This window comes from Pristis pectinata, chromosome 3, assembly GCF_009764475.1.
Source record: "Pristis pectinata isolate sPriPec2 chromosome 3, sPriPec2.1.pri, whole genome shotgun sequence".
Lineage (NCBI taxonomy): Eukaryota > Metazoa > Chordata > Chondrichthyes > Rhinopristiformes > Pristidae > Pristis > Pristis pectinata.
The window spans coordinates 70,964,922-70,985,613 of NC_067407.1; the positions used below are offsets into that span (position 1 = coordinate 70,964,922).

Consider the following 20,692-nt stretch of genomic DNA (forward strand, 5'->3'; position numbering starts at 1 on the left):
AGGCCCAGAGACATCAAATGCTCCTCTTAGGTTAAGTCTTTCATTCCTGAGATCATTCTTGTGAACCTTTCTGGATCCTCTCCAGGCACATTATCTAAGGCACGTCTTTCCTTAGATAATGGGCCCAAAATCGCTCACAATATTTCAAATGTGGTCTGATGAAGGCTTATTAAGCCTGAGCACTCCAGCCTTGCTTGAATGTTCTAGTCCTCTCAAAATTAATGATGAAATTGCATTTGCCTTCTTTACTACTGACTCAACCTGCAAGTTAACCTGAAAGGAATCCTGAACTAGGATTCTCAAGTCCCTTTGCACCTCTGATTTCTGAATTTTCTCCCCATTTAGAAAATAGTTTTGTGGGCAAGTCCACATCTGAGATGTGGAGGGTGCTTAAAGACCAACTGCATAGAGGACAGGACAGGTATGTTCCAGTAAGAAGGAAGGACAAGGATGGCAAGGTAAGGGATCCTTGGATGTTGAAAGAGGTGATGAATTTAGTCTAAAAGAAAAAGGAAGTGTACTAGGTTTAGGAAGCTAAAATCAAACAGCCCTTGAGGATTGTAAAGAATCTAGAAGAGAACTCAAGAAGGGAAATAGGAAAGCCAGGAGGGGCCATGAGAAGTCCTCAGCAAGTAGGAGTAAAGAGAATTCCAAAGCATTCTATACATACATCAAGAGAAAGAGAATAACTACGAAGAGGGTAGGCCCTCTCAAGGATAACGAAGGGAACATGTGCCTGGAGGCAGAGGATATGGGTGAGGTCCTAAATGAGTACTTTGCTCTGGTATTCATCCAGAGACCCATAGAACCATAGAACACTACAGCACAGAAAACAGGCCATTTGGCCCTTCTAGTCTGTGCTGAAACTTCATTCCGCTAGTCCCATTTACCTGCACCCAGTCCATAAACATCCAGACCTCTCCCGTCCATGTATCTATCCAATTTATTCTTAAAACTTAAGAGTGAGCCCGCATTTACCACATCAGATGGCAGCCTGTTCCATGCTCTCACCACTCTCTGAGTGAAGACGTTCCTCCTAATGTTCCCAATAAACCTTTCCTCTTTCACCCTAAAGCCATGTCCTCTTGTACTTATCAAGGAGAAGGACATGGAGGATAGTGAGGTTAGTGTAGAGCGTGCTAATATGCTTGGGCATATGGAGGTAAAGAACAAGGTAGTGTTGGGTCTCTTAAAAAACATTAAGATAAGTCCCCAGGGCCTGATGGGATATACCACAGGTTACTGAGAGAGGCAAGAGATGAGATTGCTGGGGCCTTGACCAAGATCTTCATGTCCTCTCTAGCCACAGGTAATGTCCCAGAGGACTGGTGAGTAGCTAATGTTGTTCCATTATTCAAGAAGGGAAATAAGGATAATTCTGGAAACTATAGACTGGTGAGTTTCATGTCAGTGGTAGGGAAGCTATTGGAGATAGGATGTATGATCATTTGGAAAACCATGACCTAATTAGGGACAGTCGGCATGGCTTTGTGCAGGGCAAGTCGTCTCTTACCAACTTGAATGAGTTTTTTTGAGGAGGTGATGAAGATGATTGATGAAGGCAGAGCTGTGGATGTTGTTTACATGGATTTTAGTAAGGTGTTTGACAAGGTCCCTCATGGTAGGTACATCCAGAAGATTAAGATACATGGCATCCACGGTGACTTGGCCACTTGGATTCAGAATCGGCTTGCCCATGGAAGACAGAGAGTAGTGGTCGATGGGTCTTTTCTTGCTGGAGGTCCGTGACCAGTGGTGTTCCACAGGGATCCATACTGGGACCTCTGCTGTTTGTGATATATGTAAATGACCTGGATGAAAATGTGGATGGGTGGGTTGGTAAGATCACAGACAACACAAAAATTGGTGGCATTGTGGATAGTGTAGAAGGTTGCCAAAGGATACAGCGGGATATAGATCAGTTGCAGATATGGGCAGAGAAATGGCAGATGGAGTTTAATCCAGCCAAGTGTGAGGTGTTGCACTTTGGGAGATCAAATGTAAAGGGACAGTACACTGTTAATGGCAGGACCCTTAACAGTGTTACTGTACAAAAGGATCTAGGAGTTCAAGTCCATAGCTCCCTGAAAGTGGCTGAACAGGTTGATAGGGTGGTAAAGAAGTCGAGGCAATGAGTTCAAGAGTCAAGAAGTTATGTTGCAGCTTTATAAAACTCTAGTTATGCTGCATCTGGAGTATTGAATTCAGTTCTGGTCGTCCCATTATAGGAAGGATGTGGAGGCTTTGGAGGGGGTGCAGAACAGGTTTACCAGGATGCTGCCTGGATTAGAGAACATGTGCTATAAGGAGAGGTTGGACAAATTTTGGTTGTTTTCTCTGGAGCGGCGGAGGATGAGAGGAAACCTGAGTTTTATAAGATCTCATGAGGCATTGATTGAGTAGACAGCTGGTATCTTTTTCCCAGGGTTGAAATGTCTAATACTAGAGGGCATGTATTTAAGGTGAGATGGGAAGTTCAAAGGAGATGTCTGGGGCAAGATTTTTTACACAGAGAGTGGTGGGTGCCTGGAATGTGCTGACAGGGATGGTGGTGGAAGCAGATACGATACAGGCATTTAAGAGGCTCTTAGATAGGCACATGAATGTGCAGAAAATGGAGGGATACGGACATTGTGTAGGCAGAAGGGATTAGTTTAGTTAGGTTTTTAATTACTGGATTAATTAGGTTGGCACAACTTGGGCTGAAGCCTGTTCCTGTGCTGTACTCTTTAAAGTTCCATCGTCTACACCTTTGTTCTTCCTCCCAAAGTGCATAACCCCCCACTTCCCTGTGCTGTATTCCATCTGCCACTTCTTTGCCCACTCTCCCAACTTGTTCAAATCCTTCAGCAGGCTCCCTGCTTCTGCAGCACTACCTGCCCCTCCACCTGTCTTGGTATCATCTGCAAACTTGGCCACAATGCCATCTGTTCCTTCACCCAGCTCATTAATGTATAAAGTGAGAAGTTGCAGTCCCAACATTGACCCCTGTGGAACACCATTAGTCACTGGCAGCCATCACGAAAAGGACCCCCTTATCCCCACTCTTTGATTTCTGCCAGTCAGCTAATCTTCTATCCATGCTAGTACCTTGCATCTAACACCACAGGCTCTTGTCTTGTTCAGCAGCCTTGTGTGCGGCACCTTGTCAAAGGCCTTCTGAAATCCAAGTAAGCAACATCCACCGACTCTCCTTTGTCTAAACTAGATGTTACCTCCTCAAAGAATTCTATCACATTTGTCAGGCTAAATCTCCCCTTAACGAAACCATGCTGACTTTGTCCTATTTTATCATGTGCTTCCAAGTACTCCAAAATGTCATCTTTAATAATGAACTCTAAAATCTTACCAACCACTGAGGTCAGGCTAACCAGCCTATAACTTCCTGTCTTTTGCCTCCCTCCAGTCCTCTGGAACCTTCCCTGACTCTAGTGATTCTTAAAAGATGACTACTAAGATCACCCCTTATATTTTTAAACAGTCAACCCTAGTTCTAGATTCTTCCATAAGATCAAATGTCTTCTCCACATCTACTCTGTCAGGTTGTTCTTGCATAGTTTCAATCAAATCCCTCCTTGTCTAAACTCCAGCGGATACAAACCCAGCCTATCCAAACCTTTCTCAAAAGGAAACCCACCCGTTCCAGGTATTAGTCTAGTAAAGCAGCTCTGAACTGTCAACATCCTTCCTGGAATAAGGAAATAAATCTGTCCACTCCAGATGCAGCTCCCCAATGCCCTTTATAACTGAAGCATCATCAGCTCCATACTTTTGTGTTCAATTACACTCACAATAAATGATACCACTGTGTTAGCTTTCCCATTTATCCACTGCTCCTGTTTACTGGTCTTTAGTGAATTCTGCACTTGGACTCCCAGATCCTTCAGTATCTCAGAGCACTGCAGTCTCTCACCATTTGGATAAGTTGTGCAATTTGACAACCAATCCCTGTGTTAGTAAATGCCACATTCTAACCCTCTCTCGGTAAAGAGACTTCTCTTAAATCTCCCCCTGTATTTATCCGAATTCTAACACAGCAACCAATCCTTTCCGGGTAAACTACCAAAACACAGGCAGTATTTGACTGGTCATCTTTCACTCTTTTCTGGAAAAGTTATCCAGCCTTTTAATTTCTCAGTTCTGATGTTTTTGTCTGTCACTAGAGTCCTTAACCTTTTGATGATATGGACATCAGAATGAGTGGGCACTCCCTGTATCAGTTAACCCAGCAGTAACCAGGATTGAGTTAAGTTATATGAAGTACCTGCCTCAGTCACTGCAGTGTACTGGAGAAGGGAAGGGACTGCACAGTGCTCCAGAGATGGGCTGCTGTGGTTTTGACTGCGAGATCAGACACTCTGAATTAAAAGCCCAAGTCCTGCCACCAACTCACTGACTGAGATAACTTTACTTCGAAGAACAGAAGAAGATACGAGTGGTGGAATGAATGAATCATCCTGCCTTAGCAACAATACTTCACTGTCACATTCCTTGATGTGAATGCTAATGAGGGCGGCAACCGGGACTTCCCTTCCTGATGAGAACTATAAACAACTTGGCTGTAAACAATTTTCTTGAGTATTTAGCTGTAAAACCTCCAGTGTCAGGGGTGGAAAATGATTCATCCTGCTGTCACTGACTGATCCTCAGGGACCACGGCAACCAAGGAGACTTGCTGGGGGAAAGTTGCTGTCTGGTTGCTGGAGTTAGTTGCTGGAAGTGGGTGGTTGGATTCCACACAGCTGTTCTGCTGAGGACAACTGGTGCTCAATACCCTGGCCTGTGTTCACTACTAGTGTTTACCACAACCGGCTCCACCCTGCTCCTTTATCCTCAAAGCGCTCTTAGATTTGTCCAACACAATTTCCCTTTCATAAAATCATGCAGCCATGTTTATTTTGGGAACTTGGCATTTAATATTGCCTCTAGCTTGTGAGACCTTCTCTGAATATAGTTCAGGGCCAGCTTCTAACTGTCTGCCCATTAATATGTTTCTCTCATTCTCCCTCCCTCCCTATCTCCATCTCTCTATCTTTCTCCCTCCACCTCTCTGCCTCTCTCCCTCCCACCTCTCCTGTTCGCTTTGCCTCTCTCCCTCCACCTCTCTCCTGCTCCCCTACCTCTTTCCCCTCTCTCTGCCTCTCCCTGCTCCCCCAGCCCATCTCCCTCCAGTAGAAGGATCTATTGGTGGGTGAGCATTTGGGGGACAGTGACCATTGCTCCATAACCTTTAAAATTGTCATGGACAGGGACAGGTGCAGAGAGGACAAGAGGTTTTTCAATTGGGGAAGGGCTAACTATGAGGCTATAAGGAGAGAACTTGGGAGTGTAAATTGGGATGTCCTTTTTGAAGGAAAATGTACCATGGGGATGTGGTCGATATTCAGGGATCTTATGCAGGATGTTAGAGATAAATATGTCCCGGTGAGGCAGAGAAGGAATGGCAGGGTGAAGGAACCGTGGGTGACGAGAGAGGTGGAACCACTTGTTAGGGAGAAGAAGGTAGCATACGTGAGGTATAAGCAGCAAGGTTCAGACAGGGCCCGTGAGGAATATAGGGTAGCGAGGAAGGAACTTAAGAAAGGGCTGAGGAGAGCTAGAAGGGGACATGAAAAGTCTTTGGCTAGTAGGGTTAAGGAAAATCCCAAGGCCTTTTTCAAGTACGTGAAGGGTAGGAGGATGGCTAGGGTGAAGGTAGGTCCGATTAAGGACAAAGGTGGGAGAATTTGCCTGGAGGCGGCGGAAGTGGGAGAAGTTCTGAATGAGTACTTCTCTTCAGTATTCACCAGGGAGAGAGGTCTTGATGATGCGGAAGGGAGTGCTGGTAGGGGTAATGTTCTCGAGGTTGTTGATATCAAGAGAGAGGATGTGTTGAAGTTGTTAAATAATATTAAGACAGATAAATCTCCGGGGCCTGACGGGATTTTCCCCAGGCTGCTTCGAGAGGCTAGGGAGGAGATTGCTGAACCGCTGGTAAGGATCTTTGAGTCCTCGTTGTCTACGGGGGTGGTGCCGGAGGATTGGAGGGTTGCGAATGTGGTCCTCTTGTTCAAAAAAGGTAATAGGGATAGGCCAGGGAATTATAGACCGGTGAGTCTCACACCTGTGGTGGGTAAGCTGTTAGAAAGGATTCTAAGGGATAGGATTCATGAACACCTTGAGAATCATGGACTGCTTAGGGACAGCCAGCATGGCTTTGTGAAGGGAAGATCTTGCCTCACAAGCCTGATAGAGTTCTTTGAGGAGGTGACCAGGAAGATTGATGAGGGCAGTGTGGTGGATGTGGTTTACATGGATTTTAGTAAGGTGTTTGATAAGGTTCCTCATGGTAGGCTTCTTCAGAAGGTCAGAGGCCGAGGGATCCAAGGAAGCTTGGCTGTGTGGATTAGGAATTGGCTTGCATGTAGAAAGCAGAGGGTTGTGGTGGAAGGAGTGCCCTCGGATTGGAAGGCAGTGACTAGTGGTGTCCCGCAGGGATCGGTTCTGGGACCTCTACTTTTTGTGATATTTATAGATGACTTAGATGAGGGGGTGGAGGGCTGGGTTAGTAAGTTTGCGGACGACACTAAGATAGGCGGTGTTGTGGATAGTGTGGAGGGCTGTTGGAGCTTACAGAGGGATATTGATAGGATGCAGAGCTGGGCTGACAAGTGGCAGATGGAGTTCAATCCGGAGAAGTGTGAGGTGGTACACTTTGGAAGGACTAACTCCAGGGCAGAGTACAGGGTAAACGGCAAGGTACTTGGCAGTGTGGAGGAGCAGAGGGATCTGGGGGTTCATATTCACAGTTCGTTGAAAGTTGCCTCACAGGTGGAAAGAGCAGTTAAGAAGGCCAATGGGATGTTGGCTTTCATAAATCGCGGGATTGAGTTTAAGAGCCGCGAGGTTATGATGCAGCTTTACAAAACTCTAGTTAGGCCACACTTAGAGTACTGTGTTCAGTTCTGGTCGCCTCATTATAGGAAGGATGTGGAGGCGTTGGAGAGGGTGCAGAGGAGATTTAGCAGGATGCTGCCTGGATTGGAGAGTATTGAATATGAGGAGAGGCTTAAGGTGCTAGGGCTTTATTCACTGGAAAGGAGGAGGATGAGAGGAGACATGATAGAGGTATATAAAATATTGAGAGGAATAGATAGACAGTCAGCGCCTCCTTCCCAGGGCACCAATGCTCAAGACGAGAGGTCATGGCTTTAAGGTTATGGGTGGGAGGTTCAGGGGAGATGTCAGAGGGAGGTTTTTCACCCAAAGAGTGGTTGGTGCATGGAATGCACTGCCTGGGGTGGTGGTGGAGGCAGATACATTGAACAGGTTCAAGAGCTTGTTGGATAGGCATATGGAGGAACGTGAGATAGAGGGATATGCGGGAGGAAGGGGTTAGGTAGTGTGAGGGTGGTCTGATGGACGGCACGACACGGTGGGCCGAAGGGCCTGTTATGTGCTGTATGGTTCTATGGTTCTATGGTTCTATGGTTCACTCCCCCTCTCACACTTTCTACTTCTCACTCTTTTGCTCATCTTCTATCACCTCTCTCGCCATGTTTTTCTCTCTTTCCACCTTTGGTCAGACTCAGCTTGGACTATTTCAGCTGAGTCTGTGGTAAACTGGGGCAAAGAACAGAAGGGATGATTGGGATGAAGCATTGGAGAGAATCACTTCCACCTGCAAGAAGGTTCAAACTCATGTTTGAGGTAATTTGTGGGAACTAAGCCTGTTTGTCTGGTTCCTCCAATTTGACCAAAGTTTACTTCCATAAATGTAGCTCCGAACGGTTTCCCAGCATGGCTGTCAGCCGTAGTTGGCTGACTGCCAACAGCGTAGGTCACAGGAATACAGAACAGAAAATGCTGTAAACTATTGACTCAAAACATTAACATTGTTTCCCTTTCCATGGATACTTGCTGACCTGATGGGTGGTTACAGCACTTGGTTTTATTTCAGATGTCCAGCATCTGCAGTTTTTGATTTTCATTAAGGTTACAGGATATTTAACCAGGATATTGAAGTTATACAAGTCACAAGGAATCCTTATTCTTCAGCAACAAGCTATCTGCTGGAGGAACTCAGCGGGTCGAGCAGCATCCGAGGGGGGAAAGGAATTGTTGACGTTTTGGGTGGAAACCCTACATCAGGACCTGAAACGTTGACAATTCCTCCCCCCCACCCCACCGATGCTGCTCGACCCGCTGAGTTCCTCCAGCAGATTCCAGCATCTGCAGTCTCCTGTGTCTCCAACCTTGCTTTTTAAGGCCAGAACACACATATAATGCATATGTCAGTCCTGTAGTCCCATCACCACCTCTGGAAACACCTCGAGGAAAGCAAAAGTCCCCCACGGGTCTGGATGATTGGTGTACGTCTGTGATCAGACTGAACTGGGTTGGTTAAACCTTTGATCCTTGCCTTGCACTGAATTATCTCATCTTGGGCAGGGCAGCAGGAGTGTATAAAGCTATCCTTCATTCCAGATTATGCAAGAAGAAATGCACTAACAAGTGCTTCCATTTATACAGGACCTTTATTGTACTGAAAGATCCCAAGACAGTTTTAAAGCCCAAATCTAGAAGGGGACAACAGTGCAGAAGAGAGAGAACTTGCTGATGTGCCCTGTACACTGGCTGTTGCACAGCGTTGGCACTGGGGTGGGCTGGATAATGAATGGGGCTGGTGGTGAGGGTGGGGAGATCAGGGAATCAAGGGTGTGGGTGACCAATGAATTGGGGGTGGGGCTGATCAGTGTGTTGGGGAGGTGGGGGTGGGGTGATTTCTTTAATTTATTTTTAGAATTCGGATGTCACGGGCAAGGCCACTATTTATTGCCCATCTTCAACTGCCCTTTATAAGGTGGTAATAAACTTCCTCTTGAACTGCTGCAATCGTCCTAGTGAAGGTGCTCCCACAGTGCTGTTGGGGAGGGAGTTCCAGTATTGAGACCCAGTGATGGTGAAGGACCAACAATACGTTTCCTAGTCAGGATATTGTGTGATTGGAGGTGAACCTGTGGGTGGTGGTGTTCCCATGCACCTTCTGCTCTTGTCCTTGGTGGTAGAGGTGGTGGGTTTGGGTGGTGCTGTTGGGGTAGCCTGGGAATGTAACTGCAGTGCATCTTGTAGATGGTACACACTGCAGTCACTGTGTGCCGGTGGTGGAGGATGGGAGTGTTTCAGGTGGTGAATGGAGTGTCAATCGCATGGCTCCTTTCTGCTGGATGTATCCTCTGTATGAGAGGGATCAGAGTCATGGCCTGGTGCTGATGCAGACGGAGGTAGGTAGGGAGGCTTACCTGGGCCATGTCCCAATAACACAAAGTGCCCAACAATGACCAGGATCCAGATGGGGTGTGGCATGAGGAATGGCATCACTGAACCTCCTGGGCCAATCTGGGCTCGCCCGTAACAATTTTTTTAAAGTAGCGAGTACTAGGTGCCTGGAACGCACTGCCAAGGGAGGTGATGGATGCAGATACAACAGCAACATTTAAGAAGCATTTAGACAGACACATGAAGAGGTGGGGAACAGAGGGATATGGACTATATCCAGGCAGATGGGATTAGCTAGATTGGCATCATAGTCGGCACAAACATTCCTGTGCTGCACTGTTCTATGGTCACATGTTTGAGGATTTTAAATAGGAAATCGAGGTGATAAGTATGAACTGTTCAGGAGAGGAATTCTGGAACAATGATTCCTAAGTTTATTAAATGAAAGCCACTTGTTTTCTGGTGAGCCTTCATATACACCTGATGGGCTGCTCCTCTTCAGAGTTGTGGGCTGTCCTGGTGTCAAGGGCTAACATGCCCAGGGTATATTTATATTTTTCACTATTTTGTGAACTTTCTAACAAAATTGCCTTATTATTGAGACCTCTTGGAGCCCCTGTAGTTTTTGGCAGCACTGCAGGTTAGGCACCTCAGGGACAGATCACAGGCTCTGGGGAACAGTCATCGGTGGTGATACAATGTTTATACTGATAACCTCTCCCAGCTGATAAACCAGTGGTCCTCCATGTTGACCAACACTGGGAGGAAGCACAGTAATTAGCAGGGGCACCCTGTTTTGGCAGCACACCCTGACATGGCTGAGTGGTAAAGAACAGAGCTGCCAGAGCAGGTCTGCGGTGGGTATTGGTGTTGGTTTATTATTGTCACATGTACCGAGGTACAGTGAAAAACTTGTCTTACAAACTGATCGTACAGATCAATTCATTACACAGTGCAGTTACATTGAGTCAGTACAGAGTGCACTGATGTAGTACAGGTAAAAAACAATAACAGTACAGAGTAAGGTGTCACAGCTACAGAGAAAGTGCAGTGCAATAAGCTGCAAGGTCACAACAATGTGCTGCAGGAACTCAGCCAGGCTCCTCTGACATCCCCTCCCAAACCCACGACCTCCAACAGCATGAGCGACGAAGGCAGCAGGCACGTGGGAACACCACCTCCAACAGGTTCCCCTCCAACAGAACACCACTGTGGTCAGATGATATTCAGAGTGGCTACCATCGGCTCAGGGCTGGGTTGGGATTGGCTGTGATCAGCTCAAAGCTGGGAATGGCTCATCAGATGGACTGGGTTCAGGCTGGCTGCGACTGGGTCAGGAGAACGAGAGAGAGGGTGGAGAGAGAGAGAGTGTGTGAGTGAGGGTAAGAGAAGGTGTGTGAGAGAGAGACAGGGTGAGAGGTCTGGAGGGTTATGGACTGGGTGCAGGTCAATGGGACTAGCGGAATTCTGTGCTGTAGTGTTCTATGGTTCTATGATAAGAGAAGGTGAGAGAGAGAGAGAGTGTGTTAGTGAGGGTAAGAGAAGGTGAGAGAGAGAAGAGAGAGGGGGTGAGGGAGAGCAAGACCAAAGAAGAAAGAGCAAGAGAGAGAAAGAATGTGAGGGAGAGAGGGAGAGAGAGGGGGGGTGATCAGAGGGAGGGCAAGCAACAGAGAGAGGATAAGGGCAAGAGAAGGTGAGGGAGAGAGAGGCTGAGAGAAAGAGAGCAAGAGAGGGGGGTGAGGGAGAATGAGAGGGAGAGGCAGAGAGTGTGTGTGAGAGAGAGAGAGTGAGTGAGAGGACGGGTAAGAGATCAGGGGACAAGGAGTGGCTGGGAACAGAGCAAGGGCACATTTGAGTTTCAGATGGAATCAGAGAACGTGGCCTCAGAAATGGAAAGTACATTATCTAAGAGGCTGCTGAAGGAGAAGGGAGCGGGGAGAGTGAGGCTGTGTATTGCAAGCAATGTGGAAAATGTTGGAGATGAAGTCAGCCAGTGGACGAGGCAGTGGTGGGGAAGTGATTAAACACATTCAATACAGCAGATATAGAAAGGCTTCTCTGAGTAATTGCCTTGGCTGTTCTTGTTTATGCTGGCATTTTTGATCAGGAATCTTAGCATCTGACTGGATGATCAACGGAAGTACACACCCTTCTCTGGCCCATCTGGCTGGCACAAGCTAGGTATGCCACAGAAGTCGTATTACAGCAGATCTATTATCTTCCATTGCAAAAGACACTGTGAACCATTTTGGCCAGGTGCCAAATGGTTGCAGCACTTTTTGAGATGCCGGTGTGATAGTCAAGGTCAGCACACAGCATTGGTGCTACCTAATAACTGCAGGTTAATTGGTGCAGTGTGCCATGGAGTGGCCCCCACACTCTGAGTGCTTGGGCTGTGACTGCAGGGTGGCTCAGGAACCAGGTGAGGGATCTCATGGGCTTTGGAATGTGACACTGACATCACCTCACCCTCCTGTCCTTCAGCCCTGCCAATGTACTCATGTTCTCCACCTGTTCCTCACCCTTATGGTCAGGTACACCCCTGCTAACTCCCTCATCTGGGCAGCACAGCTCCTACTCCAAGGTGAACCCTTGGTGAATTTCCAGAAGAGGTGTTTCCGAGCTTTGCAGGTATCCCAGAGAGACTCCTGACCCATCTCCACCTTCTGGGGAGGTGGTAGAAGTAGAAACGGTAGCCATGTTTAAGAGGCATTGAGACAGGCACATGAACAGGCAGAGGATGGAGGGAGATAGGCCACATGCAGGCAGATGGCATTAGTTAGATTGGCATCATGGTCGGCACAGACATGGTGGGCTGAAGGGCCTGCTCCTGCCCTGTACTGTTCTATGTTCTTCCTCACAGCTCCAGCAGCACTGGGAAGGAAGCGGTGGGTATCCCCAGTTGTGCAGTTTGTATCCTTGAAAGTGGCACTTGGAATGGACAGCACTACTGTGTACACTCATAGAACATGGAACATAGAACAGTGCAGCACAGGAACAGGCCCTTTGCCCCAAATTAAACTAAATCTCTTCTGCCTGTAGGTGATCCATATCCCTCCACTCCCTGCATATTCATGTATCTAACAGCCTCTTTAACACCATTATTGTATCTGCTTCCACCACTACCCCTGGCAACATGTTCCAGGCACCCACCACTCTCTCGGTCACTGTTAGGAGATGGTTCAAAGCACTGATATTTTGGCATGAAGGCACCAAAAAAATACCACCGGGGTGACTTGAAGGGCACTAGTCATGGCAAACTGTTGTTTAACAAAGCCTCCAGCTGATCACTCCCAGGGCAGCCTCAAAGCCCTTATGCAAGATGATGTTGTGCACTAAACATGGGCAAAACTGGCTGTCAATCAAGACCTCATCTTGACCGTCCCAGAGCATCAAGGGCCAAATATTTACCCCTTCAACCAGTCATCACAAACAGAGGAGGCAAAGGTCCAGCAATGATCTGTGGTTAGAAAAACTCTTTAAATGCAAATTCCTTCATTTATCACATCCACCTGGGGCTGATATTGTTCCTGATATTGCAACACAGACCTCATCCCAACCACTACCTTCATGCCAAAATATCAGTGCACAGCTGATGAAATGGAGACATAATGACTGGCGTGGCGTCCGGTTTGACTCCAGACAGGAGGCCTGCAGGGGCGGACCACCTGCTATCAGTCCAGTGAGTTACACTGTGCCAACTGTGTTCACACACATTAAGTGCAAAGAATGTTCTGACCAATGATCTCCTTCTCCTCCCCCTCCCACACCATCTGCCCATCACCCACACACACCACCCACTGGGTCCCCTCCCTCCCAACTGTTCCCATCTGCCCCCCCCCCCCACCTCCCTTATTTGGTTCCATGCTCCACCTTCCTCTCCTATCAGATTCCATCACCTGCAGCCCTATGTCACCTCCACCAATCACCTCCCAGCCTCTGTCGCCATCTCCACTCTCCCCTCCTCTGTCTGCCAATCACCTCTCCTCACCGGGATCCTGTCACCTGCCAGCTCTTGGTCCCCCCCTTCCCCTCACCTCTTCATGCTGGCTATTTCCCCTCTTTCTTGCAGTCCAAATGAAGCGTCTCGACCCAAAACATCGACAGCCTATTTCCCTCCACAGATGCTGCCTGACCCGCTGAGTTCCTCCAGCAGATTGTTTGTTGCTCCAGATTCCAGCATCGGCAGTCTCTTGTGTCTCCTGTCTTTGTTTAGGTTACACAATGAATCAGCCAAGTTCTGGCACCTTTCCCACACATTCCTGTTGTGAACAGTGGCCTCATCCTGCCATGATGCAGTGCCCCAAGATGTGACAGCCTCACTGTGCGAAGGTCAACAACAACAACTTGCATTCGTGAACAGCCAGCAACAACTGCTTTAGAACATCACTTTCTTCAGAACATCAAACAAATGCCCAAGGACAAAGCACAAGGAGCAACCCTAATGGCAATTAATCTTTGCAATTTATTTATTAATAACATTGTATTAATATTTAACTTAGAATTAGGCATTGGAATGGATACTGAATAATCTCAAGCATTTATGAATTTCTGGGAATAGAAATTCCCTACATAACACTTGGTACTGGTCATGCCAGATTCTCCCTAATGCTGCTTAAGCATTCACTGACCTATTTATACTAAACTGATTAACAGAAAGATTAACAAAATAGTATGACACTGAAATTTAACGTCATCACAATGAATGATGTGAGTTATAAACAGCAGAAACTCATGAATTCATTGCTCCTGGAGCAGATATAGTGGGTAGGCACATTGGAGTACAAAGGTGAAAGGACACACGTTGGACAGCAGAAGTTGGGAGGTCATGGAGCTGGATGCTGGTGAGGCTGCACTTGGAGAACTGTGTTCAGTTTTGGTCACCCTGCTTTCAGAAAGATGGAAAGAGTGCAGAAAAGATTTACAAGGATGCTGCCAGGACTTGAGGGACTGAGTTACAGGGAAAGGTTGGACAGGTTAGCACTTTATTCCTTAGAACATAGGAGACTGAGAGGTGATCTTATAGAGATGTATAAAATCATGAGGGGCATGGATAGGGTGAACACACTCAGTCTTTTTCCCAGAGTTGGAGAATCAAGAACTGGAGGGCATAGGTTTAAGGTGAGGGGGGAAAGATTTAATAGGAACTTGAGGGGCAACATTTTTTTTTACACAAAGGGTGGTATGTATGTGGAATGTGCTGCCAGAGGAAGTGGTTGAGGCAAGTACAATAAGAACTTTCAGAAGATAGTTGGACAGGTACGTGAATTGGAAAAGATTAGAAGCTTATGGGCCAAATGCTGGCAAATGGGACTAGCTCGGATGGGAATCTCGATTGGCATGGACCAGTTGGGCTGAAGGGCCTGTTTCTGTGCTGTATGACTCTATGAACTTGATGAACTAAGATCAGTTGGATCTTGAAGTGCATATCCCAAAATCCCTGTATGTCGCAGTCAGGTTGATAAAGTACGTCAGAGGCCTATGGGGTGCTTGTCTTTATTGGTCGAGACATGGAATACAAAATTTGGGAAGAGGTGCCAGAACTGTAAAACCTTAGGCCCCAGTTTGACCACTGTGTACAGTTCTGTCACCAAACTGCAGGATATGATGGCACTGGAGGGTACAGAGGAGATTCCTGCAGGTGTTGCCAGGGCTGCAGAGTATGTCGAGGCTGGGATTGTTTGTTTAGGAACAAGGGAGCCTGAGAGGAGATTTAACTGAAGTGTGAGATGCTGAAGCAGTGAACAGCCAGGATCCATCTCCCTAAGCAGAGCGGTCAGTACCTGGAGGGTGCAGATTTAAGCCAATTGCATGAGACGGCAGTTAAGAGAAACAATTTTTGTTCAGTGAACGGTGGGGATCAGAATTCTCTGCTGACAGGATGTGGAGGCAGAAGTCCGCCACACACTTTTTGCTGGGTGTATTGGCCTAGCAGTGGTCAAGGGCCGGATAGTGGGAATAACTGAAGTGTGTAAAATCATGAGGGGCATAGACAGGGTGAATGCACACTGTCTTTTCCCCAGGGAAGGGGAACTAAAAACTAGATGGCAGAGGTTTAGGGTGAGAGGTGAAAGATAGAAAAGGGACCCGAGGGGCAACTTCTTCACGCAGAGAGTGGTGAGTATATGGAACAAGCTGCCTGAGGAAGTGGATGAGGCAGGTACAGTAACAACATTTAAAAGACATTTGGATAAGTACATACATGGGAGGGGTTTAGAGACATATGGACTAAATGCAGGCAAAGGGGACTAGTTTAGTGGAACAGGGACAGCGGGCCTCCTCCCTCTGGGTATCGGTCAACCAGGAGGGCTGTTACCACAATCTGATCAGCTTCTGGTCACCAATATCAAGGCTACCTTTGGCTTTTTACACAAGAAACTGAGAAAATAGGAGCAGGAGGAGGCCACTTGGCCCCTCAAGCCTGCCCCACCATTCAATGTCATCGTGGCTAATCTACATCGGCCTCAACTCCTCTTCTGTGCCAGTTCCCCATAACCCTCGATTCCCCAACCTTTCAGATATTTATCTACAGTATCTCCACCTTAAATACGTCTAATGATGTGGCCTCCACCACCCTCAGGGGCAGAGAATTCTGGAGATTCACCAGCCTCTGAGAAGAAATTTTTCAAGTTTAAATGACTGGCCCCTTACCTTGTAACTGTTCCCTTGTTCGTGACTCACCCATTGGTGGAAACATCTCAATAACAACCACATCAAGCCCCCTTCTTCTAACTCAGAGGAATACAGACCCAAACTGTCCAGCCTCTCTTAGTAAAGACAACCCTCTCAACCCAGGAATTAGTCTAGTGACTCTCCTTTGGACTGCCTCCAATGGTTCCATATCCCTTTTTAGGTAAGGAGACCAAAACTGTATGCAGTACTCTAGGTGTGGACTCACCAACACCCTGTAAAACTGTAAAAATACCTCCCTAATTTTAAACAACCCCTTTGCAATTGAAGGCCAAAATGCCATTTGCCTTCTTAACTTCTTGTTGGACTTGCCTGTTAACTCTTTGTGATTCATGCACCGGAACAGCTAGATCCCTCTGAACTTCACTCATTTTCAGTTAATTATTTTAGATAATAATCCACCTTTTCTTTCTTTTTACCAAAGTGCACGACTTCACACTTCCTCACATTGAACTCCATTTGCCAGGTTTTCCCCACTCACCTTATCCATGTCCTGCTGCAGAATCACAATGTCCTCACAACATGCCCTTCCACCTATTTTTGTATCATTGGCATCCTTGGAAACCTTACATCTTATTCCTTCCTTTGGGTCATTAACGTAAATAGTAAACAACTGAGAGCCAAGAAATGACCCCTGGGATACTCCACTAGTTACATCCCTCCAGCCTGAAAATGACTCATTAATACTAACTCCTTGTTTTGTATGTAACAGCCAGTTTGCAATCCATGCCAACACACTTCCGCCAATATCTTGGGCTCATAATTTATGCACCAGCCTCTTATGGCAGCTTGTCAAATGCCTTTTGGAAATCTAAATACATTACATCTACAGATCCCCCGCTATCAACTCTCCCTGTCACATCCTCAAAGAGTTCCAGCAAATTTGTCAAACGTGATTTGTATTCGATAAAATCATCTTGACTAGGTTAGATTTATTGCTTAAGAAAGCTGAATATCGTATCTCTACCTGAATCTTTGATTGTTGATTATTCGTGTCTTATCTTTGGTTATTGACTCTGGCATCTTGCCATCAACAGATGTTCAGTTAACTGGCCTATAGTTCCCTGCCTCTGTCTTCCTCTCTTTTTGAACAAGGGAGTCACATTGGCTGTTTTCCAATCTTCTGGTACCTTCCTTGGATTTAGTGAGCTTTGAAAATTTTCAACCAATGGGGCTACTGTTGCTGCAGCCACTTCCTTTAAAACCCTTGGGTTCAGGTCATCAGTCCTGGCGATTTATCTGCCTTTAGTCCCGTGACTTTCTCTAGTACTTTATCCTTCATGACTGGGATTTTTACAATTTCCTCCCTGTTACTTGAAATAAACCCATCTGTTATCTTAGGGGTATTTGTAGTGTCCTCCATGGTGAAGACTGATGCAAAAATTGATTTAATATACCTGCCATTCTTTCTTGCCTCTTATTAATTCACCAGCCTTGTTCTCTGGAGGTCCCACACCAACCTTAGCCACTGCCTTCCTATTAGTATATCCTTACAAACTCTTACTGTTTGCTTTGATATTACACACACATTTTCTCTCAAAATCAATTTTCTTCCTTATGAGCTTTTAGTCTTTTGCTGCTGGATGCAAAGAACTTCCCAGTCCTCTGCCCTACCACCAGCCCTTGTCACTTTGTATGTCCTACTTTTCTATTTAACATTATCCTTGACCTCCTTTGGTAACTGCAGATTGTGTTTCTTTTTCATGGCATCCCTCTTTCTGATTGGGATAAGTTCCTGCTGAATGTTATGGACCAGCTGTTTGAATACCTGGCACTGTTTGGATACTGACCTGTCCCTTAGCTTATTTTCCCTGTCCATTCTCCGCCTTCATACCATTGTAATTGTCCTGATTTAAGATTAGCTTTGTTCCTGTGATATTCACCCTCAAGTGCATCTGCATTTCTACCATATTGTGGCCATTACCTCTGAGTAGATCTTTGACCACAATATCTCTTATTAATCTTTCCTCATTACTCATTACCAAATTTGAAATAGCCAGTTCCCATGTAAGTTCCCTAACACATTGTTAGGGAATGTGTTAGGAAAAACATTGTTTTAGGAACATTGTTTCCTAACATGTGTTAGGAAAAACATTCCTAACATTGTTAGGAAAAAACTCAACAATTTTTTTCTTCTACAATAGCCCTGTTAGTTTGCTTAGTTGAATCAGTATGTGGATTAAGATCTCCCATGACAGTTGCAGTTCCCTTCAAGCATGCCCCAGATATTTCTGCTCCACCCTACTAAGAGGTCACATTTTTGGGGCCTATAGACTACTCCCACCCGTGTCTTCCTTCCTCTGCTGTTTTAGGTGAAGTAACCTACCTGTTGTGGCAGGATTCAAACCCAGGAGTCCAGATCTCTGACAACTTGTTCAGGGATTTAATTACTGCTTCACCATATCCTGCTAACAGCATTTTATTGAAGTGTTGCTGAATTTCGGGAAGTGACTAGTGTGTACAGCGGGGATCGATGCTGGGACCCTTGTTGTTTGTGATCTACATTAATGACTTGGATGCAAATGTCGGAGGTATGATTGGTAAGCTTGTGGACAACATGAAAGTTGGTGGTGTTGTGGATAGCAAGGAAGGTTGTCTGAGACTCCAGCAGGATATGAATCAGTTGGAGAGTTGGGTGGAGCGTTAGCAGATGGAATTTAGTCCTGACAGGTGCGAGGTGATACATTTGGGAAGTCAAATCGAGGTAGGACATGTACAGTAAATGGTAGGGTGCTAAGAAATGTTGATGAACTATGCGGTGGGGGAGAAGGGGGTAGAGGATGTAAATGGTTGGCAGGGGGATGTAGAGGGAAGGGAAGGGGTGTAGAGGGATAGCTGGGGTGTAGCGGGAGGGGAGAGGATGTAGAGGGAGGGGGTTTTAGAGAGATGAAGAGGTGGAGAGGGAGGGGAGAGGGTGCAGAGAGGTGGGGGTTAGTGTAGAGGGAGGGGAGGAGGGGTGTATAGGGAGCGGAGGGGATGTAGAGGGATGGGAATGTAGAGGGAGATGAGGGGGTGTAGAGGGAGACGACGGGGTGTAGAGGTAGATGAAGGGGTGTAGAGGGAGACGAGGGGGTGTAGAGGAAAAGGGATGCAGAGGGGTGGAGGTGGTGTAGGGGAGGGCAGGGGTGGTGTAGAGGGATGGGAGGGTGTGTAGAGTAAGGGGAGGGGTGTAGAAGGAGTGGAAGGGTTGGGATGTACATGGACATGATGGGGGTTGTTGAGGGATGGGGCCAGGTGCACCAGGCAGGTGTTTGAATAGGCAACAACTGGGGGGCGGGGGGGGGGTGCTCATGAGGGACGGGGGAGGTTATGTAGAGGGACAGAGGGTTTGTTGAGGGAGGGGAGGGTGTAGAGCGAATAATTCGAATAATCCCTCCTTTCAACAGAGTACCCTGAGATCACCTATAGCCTTATAGAACTGCCCCCACAGATCAGGGTGCAATGAAATTCCTTGCTAGCGTGAAGCTCACAGACTAAACAGTGCATGTGGTAATAATAAATACAACAATAAATACAGTGACCAGTGCAAAAACAATGGAACCGCTCAGCTGGCACTGAAACACCCACCCATGCCATTGTTACCTCTAGATCTGACCATTCCAACATACTGCCAGCCTGCCTCCCTTATTACACTGAGAACATGCAAAACAACGTTGCCTGTGTCCCGACCCCTGGCAGCCCCTGTTCACCCATCACCCCTGAGCTCACTGTCCTGCACTGGCTTCTGGCTGAGCACCACCTCAGGTTTAAATTGCATCCTCTGTGCTCTCACCCTGCCCAGCGCCGTGAGCTCCCCAGCCTTGTCACTCCTCCAGTTCTGACCTGCCTTCCACAAATGGAACCTCTGCACTGTCAATAGCAGCCATGCCTTCGCTTGCAGAGAGCTGCTCAATTCCTTCCCTAATCCTCTCAACTCACTTTTCCTCCTACGTCATTCCTTCAAAGCCACCACCTCTGTAATTTGCTCAACCATCCCTGTGTGGGGCCCAGCAATCACTTTGTTTATCTGAGAAAATGTCTTCTGATGGTTGCTGGTGTAAAAGAGGTCCATCTCTCGGTGGGTCTATGAAAGGCAGCCGCACTCTCTGAGAGTGCTGACTCACCCCAGAAGTCGAACCGTGCATTTGAGGGAGGTCACTCACTGAGCACAGGTCTGACCTTGTCGCTCTGACTGTCTTGAGTTGGGAACTGATACCGAACCTCACTAAATGAGATTCACGCCAGCTGATACCCCGTGCTTCCACCGGCAAACTGCTGGGCGCAGTAACAGTTATGTGGAAGGGGCTCACAAGTAGTTACACCAGCTGGTCATTTTGTGCTGCTTTGTAAATCTGCGCTTGCTGAAGTGGCAAAAGCAGAACACTATCATTCTTCTTAGAACACAGAACATTACAGCACAGTACAGGCCCTTCGGCCCACAATGTTGGGCCAACATGTTATCCTGCTTTAAGATCTATCTAACCCTTCCCTCCCACATAGACCCCTATTCCTCTATCATTCACGTGGCTATCTAAGGGTCTCTTAAATGTCCCTAATGTATCTGCCCCCACAACCTCTGCCGGTAGTACGTTCCACGCACCCACCACTCTGTGTAAAAAACCTACCCCTGACATCCCCCTTATAACTTCCTTCATCACATATCTTCCCTTATATCTTCTTCTTACAATACATGTTCTAATGTGCAGTGTGAAAGTGACAATGTTTTAATTTACTAAAGTGCAAACGCACTGGTTTTCACTTAAAT

The 20,692-nt window shown here is 46.8% G+C and overlaps 1 protein-coding gene across 1 annotated transcript in view; it reads right to left on the minus strand.

The window, feature by feature from the left end:
• Nucleotides 1-20,692, minus strand: part of nt5e (5'-nucleotidase, ecto (CD73)) — a 48,346-nt gene that overhangs the window by 26,832 nt on the left and 822 nt on the right. The window lies entirely within an intron of this gene.